Source organism: Amblyomma americanum, chromosome 8 (assembly GCF_052857255.1).
Source record: "Amblyomma americanum isolate KBUSLIRL-KWMA chromosome 8, ASM5285725v1, whole genome shotgun sequence".
Classification (NCBI taxonomy): Eukaryota; Metazoa; Arthropoda; class Arachnida; order Ixodida; family Ixodidae; genus Amblyomma; species Amblyomma americanum.
The window spans coordinates 31,321,963-31,332,970 of NC_135504.1; the positions used below are offsets into that span (position 1 = coordinate 31,321,963).

General features: G+C 44.8%; 1 non-coding gene across 1 annotated transcript; it reads left to right on the plus strand.

Annotated features, from left to right (window-relative positions):
- Window positions 1-3,075: 3,075 nt before the first annotated feature.
- TRNAS-ACU (transfer RNA serine (anticodon ACU)) lies at window positions 3,076-3,147 on the plus strand. Its single transcript has one exon. It is a non-coding gene; the product is annotated as a tRNA-Ser (tRNA).
- The last annotated feature ends 7,861 nt before the right edge of the window (window positions 3,148-11,008 follow it).

An 11,008-nucleotide genomic window follows, 5' to 3' on the forward strand; every position in this document is an offset into this window, starting at 1 on the left:
TTCGCAGCTAAATCTGTATGAGACACTTTCGCCGGGTCTCATAATTTTGCCAGTCGGTATCAGCGCTGTAGATCGTAGGATCCGTATACTCCGATGTTCTCCTCAATTCATGCGATAACAGTTTCTGTAGTTCACAACCAATAATATAACTCTGTGCGCCCCATCAAGTGACAGCATATATGTAATAGCGTAGCCATAACAGAACGTAACGGCCTCACCACTTATGCTAGAAATGAGCCCAATGTTCGGCGAATAAATTTTTAAGTCATTAGAGCTGGTGCACAAAAAAAACAAAATATTCTTTCATTCATGCAAAGATTTTCTGGTGTAGAGTCCGAGGAATACATCTGCGACGGCAGCTGTAATGACAGTGGAGTCGTCAAGAAACTGATTATTGATTATTCATGATGATGATGATGATGATGACGATGATGATGCTTTTTTATGGCTGAAGGCAGCTTGGGCAAAAAGCGCCATGTAAAACGGAAATTTTTCTTCACTATCTGAGGAAAAAGACCCATTTTTCAATCAATCCGCCCCTGTTAAGCCGAGCACCTGGCCAGACGAACGCAAGCTATCTTTGGTTTCACCGGTGGATACCCGGCTGCTCTGAGTACCAAACCCAGATTTTCCGCATACGAAGCGGTTGTTCGAATCTCGAGGCCACAGCTGCGGTTACTGAGAGAAATTAATGGAATCCCCTCATTGCCGGAAAATCATACCAAGATTAGTTGTTTTTTTTTTTACTTGGCAATATTTGTTTGCTTGCAACTTACCTTGGTGCGTGAGGATTGCTTATTGCGCTCACGTCTGCGTGGCGCCGTATCGAAAGCACAAAAGATTCGAGCAAATTATATGCAATATGAGTGCTTGCTTGAAATGACGGTCAGCCGCCGCGGTGGATGAGTGGTTACGGCGTTCGGTTGTTCATCATGTCGCTCGTCATGAAGAACCATTCCCCCTCAATGCCGCTGCCTTACGATGCGGAGCATAATAAAAATACGCATTATTTCCGCCTTCTAATTGACCCCAAAGATACCCCGTCGATTTAGGTGTAGGCCTCCGTTACACACAAGTCTCAACTTTTTGCGAGTCGGGGAGATAAGTGTGGTTTTCGTATTTTTTCTGCCGGCTAAATTCCTACTATTTTCAGCTTGAAGGTTGGTCATTGAACTCGCAATCCACATGTTTTTGATTGACTGTAAGGAAAGATTTTTTTCCAATTTACATAAAATTCGCCCTTTCCAACTCCCCAAGAACATCATTCCACACGCGGCAAAAAGAAGACGTCAAGGAACCCGCGTGCCCTTTTCCTTCCGCGAATATGCCGCCTCCGTACGAAGAAACCGGGCAGAAAGCGTCTACTATTTGGACGGTATTACTTTGCAGACCACTTTTGCAGACCACCTACCTCCTGTTGTCGAAGTTATACAAAGCAGGACCAAGATGTATGAGTGCATTTCTATGTGTCGGAACTGATGCTTCCCCAGGTGTCAGTTATGAACATCACGTGAGCTACAAACCATCGCCGGCGAAATGCATGTCGCGCGGCGGTGTCACACTTCCCGAGGATGCGTACTCGGTCAGAGAGCGCTGACCTTGAAGGCCACTGAAGAAATGCGAGTTCTCGGCCTATCGCCTCAGCGACGACAACTAAACTTCTTCCCCATTGATTGAGTAGCTCTCCCAAAACTCTAGTCGCCAGTCACAAGTAAGATCTTGCTCCTTATTTTTATTTTACCTCGTATCTTAGCGTATAGCATGTTGAAGATAGAAAGTAGTGTGTATAATAGATATACCGAATCTATATTTCATTACTTGGGGCGGGCCAACGGTAGCAAATGCCGCACTGAAAAAGTCTTGAACGTAAGCCAAGCCATTATTTTTTCAAGGTCACGTCTCCTCGGTAAATATGGGCAAAGCTAACAAAATGACAATACTTTCGTTAGCTTAAGAAGTCTTGCATCACACTGCATATATTTATTTTCCGACACTTTATCTGCGAACTGTTTTATCTACGCATTATTAGGAGGACACGCGTTGTTAACGTGTCGGATAAGCTTCCGCTTTAAACAAACATTTAGCCCCAGAATTACGTTTTTAAAGCTAGATGTGATATTGGCCTCAATTGATGCTATATGTGCGACATGCGCCTTCATTTTTTTTTTATCTGCACTGAGAGAGTCCCTGCTTTCCTCTGCGTGTTGGGGACCACATTACTTGATACAAGTAATACGGTGCGGATACCCTTTACCAAGTTTTACTAAAGCATTAATGTATCACCACAAGTGTTTCGTCGTCGCTTATGAGAAGTTAAAGAGATTTCGGCTGCCCTTACTGTAGCAGCTCTATCGCAGCATCATTTTAGCACACTTTTAACATCGAGATAAACAGAAGTGTGGTCAGAAGTGTGTATTGTGCCTTTATTGTTCATTCTGGAGCCCCCAATTTGTTTTTCTTGTATTTTAGATTTTTCTCACACTTATAGAAAAAGACCATAATTGTGATTTCTATCCTTAAAGACGCCTTCTGAAAGTAAAAAAAAAATTAATGGAATGCGAAAGGCAGCAACTGCACGAAGTTTCTTCCCAATCTACGCACCGCACAGTTGTGACTCAGTGGCTGCTTGAGCTATTTATGTGTCTACGATGGAGCACTCCCTCTTAGCATCAACCTGCAATCGCGTCAAAAATCGCATGGTGACTTACTGCGAAACGAGAAATATCGCATTCCTATCTGACAGGTGCGAAGCACAAAAGCAAGCGCTGTGACACTAAAGGAGAAAAGGATGCGTAGCCTGCCTGAAATTAACACTAACGCGAATCCAGACTAAACCAAGATCCTGCTTGTAAGCACAACCACGACGTTTGAAGTTGTCTATCTTAAAGAACACTGCCGCTTAACGTCTGAATACGGCACCTGCCTTGCTAACAGGCTCAGAAATATGGTGTTGGTTCGAGTGAAACGAACTTATTAAGCATCCATTCTAAGACTGACTGATTCCTTTCTTTCGGAGAGCCGAGTCCCTTTCACCAAGGCTCCGGGAAAATGGCGATGGCGACATTTTTGAGCCCCGCCGCGGTGGCTCAGTGGTTAGGGCGCTCGACTACTGATCCGGAGTTCCCGGGTTCGAACCCGGCCGCGGCGGCTGCGTTTTTATGGAGGAAAAACGCGAAGGCGCCCGTGTGCTGTGCGATGTCAGTGCACGTTAAAGATCCCCAGGTGGTCGAAATTATACCGGAGCCCTCCACTACGGACCTATTTGTTCCTATCTTCTTTCACTCCCTCCTTTATCCCTTCCCTTACGGCGCGGTTCAGGTGTCCAACGATATATGAGACAGATACTGCGCCATTTCCTTTCCACCAAAAAAACCAATTATTACGGCATTATTGAAATTTTGATTACATTAAAAATATATCGCCTCAGCTTGAGCTAGCTTTTCTATAACACGGGTGTAGCAAATAACACGGTGAGATTTGTTTGTTGATATTTCATCAAAACTAACATAACGCCTAAATTTGAATATGTTTGTAGCGTTTTGCCAGACTTCACCATATTTGAACATTTTGGAGGAATAATTTCAGAGTTAGAAGGCTTTGCCAAGTTACAGTACTCAGCCCAGCGCAGCCACACAAAGCTGTCATGAACCTTGTCACCCCTTCATGAACGCTGCTTTATTTCAACGTTGTGGTACATTGAAGAACGTGGGGTGAAGTTATGTTCCCAATAAGTTTTGTTATGTAGAATGTTTCGTTTGTTGTGTTAAACACTGGTACACAAAGCTATATTGAGGCCTTGAAAGCACTCAGTCGATCTCATTAAAAGTAAGCAGCATTCTATCGTTCTCAGAAATGCGGCATTATAATACATGCATTGCATATTTTCCTATTAACGCTGGATATGAACACAGAGGTTCATGGATGCCGAATATTGGTACGGTGCCGTGAAAGTTACAATGTAATCTTTTTCAGATGAGATAAACAGACTAACATTTGTAGATATTATGATGAAAGTTGTTAAACGAACAGTATTGCTGACATCGCTTGTGGTGTTTATGCTAAAAGTGCAAGTCACAGATGGTTCCGGGAAAACTCCCGTCCGTGACCCAGAAAGTAAGCATAGTTCCGAATCTCTTTCTTGGCCAAAATTAGTGCTTCTGAATGCGAAATAAACGAAATAGGCTTGAAAGTTTGTGCTGAACGCTTAATTTTGTAATAGTATACACCCACGGAAGGCCTCTCGCACACATTAATGAATTCGGTTTTTCTCATTCCTCATGAATACCTCACAGTAACGCTGAGAGATTTTGATTTTTATTTTCCGTAGCACGTAAAAACCACCAACCCGCGTGAAACAAATTTACGCCAAATAAGAGAGGACTTCACCTTAGGACAGGCGTAGGACAGTCGGCAGCTGTCGAATTATATAGTTGCAACAGTTGACGTGGAGCGGAACTCTACCGACGCCCGCAGTCCAGGATTACTGGAACAACGCCTGCTCAAGCCACTTTAAACACAGACAGCTCTGATAATATCTAGCGGTCTGGCGCGCATTATTTCAGTAAAGTTTCGATCCATGTAGATCGGCCTCAATGCAGAAAGCTATAGTATACGTCTAAAAAAGATCACACCTTTCCAGAATAAGAAAACATCCGTGATGAGTATTAGATATTTGTAGAAGAATTCTAGCAGTGGTGTCACAAAAGTAAGTAATATCATAGCCTTATACAGGCTGACTTCAAATGGATGCCTTCAATTTCTGAAAACACTCTATCTTTTAGTGAAAAAAGGAAATCTTAGTGGTTGACGCCTTCTGCAAAACCTTAGAAACATGCATCCCGTTAAGGATAATCTTTTAATGCGCATTCTTACAAAAAACTGAAATTGCCTGCATGCCACTCCGCTTTGCTTATTGATCCTAACTTGGGAATAAATTTAGGGTTCTAGCATCGCGAAGAAAAATGCTCGATTTTTCCGTGGCTTCATGTGATGCTCGTAGCACTCCTCAGCGTGTCCTAAATGGCTTTGGCATCGTAATTGATTAGCATGGAATCTTCCCTCACTTAATTATTGGCTTCAACGTGTCACTAACCAGCAGAAATTCTTCACAAAGGCGCCGCCGCGGTGAATCAGTGGTTATGGCGCCCCCGGCTGCTGACCCTGAAAGACGCGGGTTCGATCCCGGCCGCGGCGGTCGAATTTCGATGGAGGCGAAATTCTAGAGGCCCGTGTGCTGTGCGATGTCAGTGCACGTAAATGAACTCCAGGTGGTCGAAATTTCCGGAGCCCTTCACTACGGCATCCCTCATAGGCTGAGTCGCTTTGAGACGTTAAATCCCCATAAGCCAAACCATAAACCGCAAACTTTTTCAGAAAGATGATATATGCACCGCCGCTTTTTCATTGGCATTGTTTTGTTTTTCTTTCTCTCTCGTTAGAATGCTATTCCGACCAGGGCACTGAGCTTAATCCCAAAGAACTTGAACGCTCTGCATCTAAAGAGTGCTTATTGTGACCCAGAGAACAAGACACTGATAACCGTAACGTAAGTTGGATAACACGTTTATTTTGTGGCCCATATTCTGGGCAGTACGCCTCAGCCGCAGTCATGGGCGGTATATAGATGCTAAAAATGGAACTCAGACGAATTTATCACCATACACAATAAGCACCATTAACCACGATAAGCACCAGCGGTCTTTTGTCCCATTTTTATCTTCTACCTTAACTTTAATATCACAAAATCTTCCACCCAAAGCTGAAAATGGCCTAAAACAGTTTGCATTCCAGTACGCTTTTCCGCTTTGCATAAGCATTCTCTTTGATTAAGCCAAAATCGACACAGGCATCAGTATGGATTACTAAATTAAGGTGTTTTATATACATGTCATTGGTTCCCATTTTCTATCGTTAGCCACTGCCATATCATTTAATTATTGCCTATCTTGTTTCTATTGCCTCATGATTGATATGAACGTGACTATCTCAGTCTCCTAAATTTTATGCTGCGAAGGCTATGCATGCAGCACCACTATTATTGCACTTGCATTTCGTATGACATTCGTTCGGAACGGCAAAATTTCAGGTGAACTTTTCCTCGCTTAACATCGTGCCGCGGATGACAAGTTCTGTAAAGTCGCGAAGAATCCCAAACCTTCATGTTGTATCATATGGCTTCTCCAGGCCAGAAAACACCGCTAGGCAGCCATGTTTGTGTATAAAAGCTTTACGGACAGCATTTTCAAGGCAAACTAGTCGTTGAGCATGTTTTTCTATGAATCATTGATGGATGTCAAGGAGTTCGCGTGATTCAAGTACAAAAGTCAATCTTAAATTAACGACACCTTCAAAATATTTCGCAAGGGAAATGGTAAGGGATATCGGTGTATAGATTCTAGAGAAATTAGCTGGCTTTCCAGGTTTAAGAAACGGTAGAAGAATGGCTTTCTTCCAAATCTCAGGTATGCTTCCTAGTATCAATGTTCTGTTAAAAACTTTCAAAACTCCCTCGACAGCAGGCTGCGAAAGATGGGCCATCATTGAATAGTGTATTTCATCACGTCCCGGAGCAGTTTGTTTTCCGGCAAACAACAATAGATCTGTTAATTTCTTGGAGTGTAATGAGACTGTTGTATTGTACATTTGTGCTGCCGCTTATTGGGGGCTTTTGTTTCTCGGCTATGTTTTTGCATTTTAAAAACTCGTGCGTGTAGTGTGAGGAACACGAAACCAAAGCGAAGTGCTCCCCTAATATGTCTGCCTGTTACCTTACACTTGTTTGTGTACCAGGTTTTGTCAAAACAGGAAGTGAGAACGGTAAGAAGCTTTCATTTAATTTTTGAAGCTGCTCCCACATTTTCTTTGAGATGTGGATGTTTATAGATGAGATGTAACTTTTCATTAAGCTTTCTCGGTGCTACGACGGCCGTTCCGAGCTTTATCTCTCGCTTTTAAAACTTTACGAAGATTCCTGTGGCGGGTACCATCGCAAAATATCGTTTGCTTTGTTTTCATGTTTTTTTTCCTTGCACTCTTCTGTCCACAACATTTAGTGGATTTCTCGAACAACTCCAGAGTACTTATGAATTGCTAAGTGTGCGGCAGTTATAATAGAATTTGTAAATTTTTAAGTTCCTCATTGATGTTACGATTATCTAAATTAAGTTTTTCTAAAGAGGCCTCTGCTGTAAAAATTTGTGAGTCTGCGAAATGAAGCTTCCAATATGTCTCTCTTTTGTTGGGATAAATTTTGTTGCTGATGTTAAACTGATTAGCACAGGAAGGTGAATGCTGCTATAAGCGTTGTCGATGACATCCCATTTAAAATTGCTAAAAATGCCGGGTTAACTAAAAGACAAAACTAGGCAGCTCATTTTTCCCGAAGTTCGGTAACAATATCTCGATTTACCAGAGTTTAGCAAACGAAAATACTGTTTAGAATAAACCCTCTATAATTTTACCTCTGGTATCTGTTTTCTCATTTCCCAAGAAAGACGAATGTGCGTTAAAATCCCCATATACCTGATAAGGCTTCGGTTTTAAAAGAACTTGTTGCTGGGCTAGTTGGTTTGGTTCATTCTGAATTATTTATGGCGCAAAGACAGGACGAAGGTATAAAAGCACAGGACGAGGCGCCCTTCCAACTAATTTATTACATGCAAGAAACGTACATATATAGGTTTTTGTCACTCATGCGCTGACAAGGCACGAAATATCAAGATGGAGATGACGAAGCGCGCTCCAAGAACTTCTTTTCAACACTCTGCAGCACGATCGACGTGTCGCTTATGCACGGGTTGCCTTTGTTTCTGATAAAAAACGCTTCGATGAGTTCTATGGCTGTCGTGTCCTTACTTTTGCTTAGAATGCGCACCTCAGTGAAAATGGCTAACAATTCATGGACCCGCATTTCCCAATGTGCTTCGCCGAATGCGTGCCGTCCCTCTTTTCTTCTACACTGCGCTCATGTTCCTCGTTCGCTCACTGACACATCGGCCGGTTTGTCCTATGTAGGAGATTCCCCAAGACAGGGGATTTCATAGACCACCCCTTCGGCGCATTTCACATATGGTCTCCTATGATTCGTACCACAGCCACGTTCCTTGTTTTCCTTCTTCCTTTCAATACGGCCGCAAATGCCGGCGAGCTTTCTGGGCGTAGAAAAGAGCAGTGGTACGTTATGGCGGCTTGCGACCTTTTTCAAAGGGTGTTTTTGCAAATGACTTTTTGCATTGTGACCTTTTTGCATTGGATCTTGTGTGATGCCTGTGCTATGTCACATTTTTTTTATCCCACACTGACCATGTCCAGCAGCCGGTTTTACCCGCTAACAAGGTTTTTAAAGTTTTTGGATATGTGGACGATTTTATGATTGTTTTAACTAAACAAGGAATTGCCCGTTTTGAGAAAACAGTGGAATGTGTTTGAAGATAATTTAGACTGCATGGAAGCGGCCTGAAATGTATATTTGAACTTCTGGACCATAACGTGTTGATGGAGAGTAACGCCGGTAGTAGTTGCGTGCTTCTGTAACCCAGTCAATTGGGGGCGACAGTCATTGGTGAACCTGGGAAGGGCAATGGCGACCCTCTTCCTATAACCTGAAGCGAGAGTGTTCATACGCCATGTAAACTTAAGGATAGGCTTCTGTGGCTAAGTCTCAAGCAAATACGCTGCAGGGAAATCCCCGCTGACTAAAGTCATCAGGGGTAGGGGTGTCCCTGTGTAACCAGAGCACTACCATCACTCGGGAGCGCTGCTTGAGTCTGCTCTCGGTCCCCCTCCGGGAAACCAGGGCCATCTCTAGGAAACGCCGAGGCCTGCGGGCGTCTCAGCAGGCGAAGAGACCGAGGGCGAAGCGAAATCAGGACTGGCGATTGCGTCCTTTGAGAGCCTGTGAGAAGTACCTCTGTGAGACCATACGGGTGTGGGATGAAGCCCACACTCGTACTTCCCGGTACGTAGGCGGTAGGTCATTACTTAGTACACCAGGGCCGGCGTCAAATCCAAGACGCTTAATAAAACTTGGTAGAATCGGGCTCTCGCTTGGAGCGCGGCACGAAAAGATTACCCGAAGTCAAGGGTGCTTCTGCGTCTGGCAGGGGTGCGCAGCACGGAAGCCCACCACGGGGAGTAGCGACCTTGCCTATCCAATACTCCTGGGTTGGATCCAGACACGACAAACGGGGGTGGCAGTAGTGGACCAGCCCGCCACGCTTGCTGGGAGGGCTTTCAGGCCCGAGGATGACCAAACCTAAATTGGTACAAGAGCAGTCTCTGGTGTGGGAGTCCACCAGCTGTTGAGCTTGCTCCAACTTATGGGACTCGCTTCTTGGGAACTGGTCTGGTCAAGGCCTACTCCATGTATGGTTGGGGGGGGGGGGGGAACTTTTGGGGCAGACCGAAAACTTTTTGATCGAAGCGTGGCCTTGTAGTAGAGCATCCGCCTGGCTTTCGGGAGGTGCTGGGTTCGATCCCCAGTGCCACCGGGTACCCACCGGTTTTTAATGGGTACAAGATTTCCCCCGGCCTGATGCTCTGCTCTTCTGGGTGAGATGCTTGGGAAAAGGGTCTTGACCACAGCTGCTCTGACGTATCAGCGATAAGTTCCGCCGTCATTAGCGTTAAATCCGCCTCGTGCGGTAGAAGCCCATTTGTGGTCCTTTTTTTCCATGCTCACAGAGACGAGATTTGAATGCGCAGGCTCCTTTGCCAAGCCATGTACCATAGCAAGCCGAGCACCAGGCCGGGTCATAGCTTGTACCCATTTTGAGAAAACCGGTGGGTAACCGGCCGGCAGTGGGAGTCGAACCCACTCACATCCCGAAGCCGAGGCGGGTGCTCTACCACGAGGCCACAGCTTTTAGATTTGAAACTTAAGTTTTGTGGAGATCGAGTGTGTTGATCGTACGCCCCCCGTGCAAAGAAGCAGCTTCTGCCGTTTGACTCCTCACGTTCTAAGATTGTTAAAACAGGGATTGTCTTACTTTGCCTGGAATCGGTGCTCTGGAAGTCATGCCCTCACAGAATGCGGGATAGCCTTAATGAAAAATTGGCTAGGCTGACAGCAGCCGCGTTCTTTTGTTCGCGCGTGACAGCGGTGGCTGAAAGTGTCCTAAAAAAATAAAGCGAGGTCCTCGGCGGAAAAGGCCAGAAGTCCATCGAGAAAAGGTAAGACCTGTGCTGGGGCAATATGTACACCGAGTGGCCCGCAACTTAAAAACTTGCACGGCATTTGCGGCCGTATTGAAAGGAAGAAGGAAAACAAGGAACGTGGCTGTGGTACGAATCATAGGAGACCATATGTGAAATGCGCAGAAGGGGTGGTCTATGAAATCTCCTGTCTTGGGGAATCTCCTACATAGGACAAACCGGCCGATGTCTCAGTGAGCGAACGAGGAACATGAGTGCCGTGTAGAAGAAAAGAGGGACGGCACGCATTCAGCGAAGCACATTGGGAAATGCGGGTCCATGAATTGTTAGCCATTTTCACTGAGGTGCGCATTCTAAGCAAAAGTAAGGACACGACAGCCATAGAACTCATCGAAGCGTTTTTTATCAGAAACAAAGGCAACCCGTGCATAAGCGACACGCCGATCGTGCTGCATAGTGCTGAAAAGAAGTTCTTGGAGCGCGCTTCATCATCTTCATCTTGATATTTCGTGCCTTGTCAGCGCATGAGTGACAAAAACGAAAAAGGGCGCCTCGTCCTGTGGTTTTCTACCTTCATCCTGTCTTTGCGCCACAAATAACTGAGAAGGCTCTGGTATATAGTTTCTCTAATGGTTCTCTAACTAATTCATAATTACCTTTCGGCGCGGCTTGAGGTATACGAAGCACACTGAAAGAGTTTTATATGTAAGCAGACTGGCTGCCACAGCCTCTTATCGACTTGCAAGTTTTAGTTCACGGGCTGCAATACCACTTTGGACTATAATGGCTGCACCTTCCGATAGCCTGTTTGCATGCGCTCGGTCACGGCGGAATATCTTATATTTTTTAGTGCATT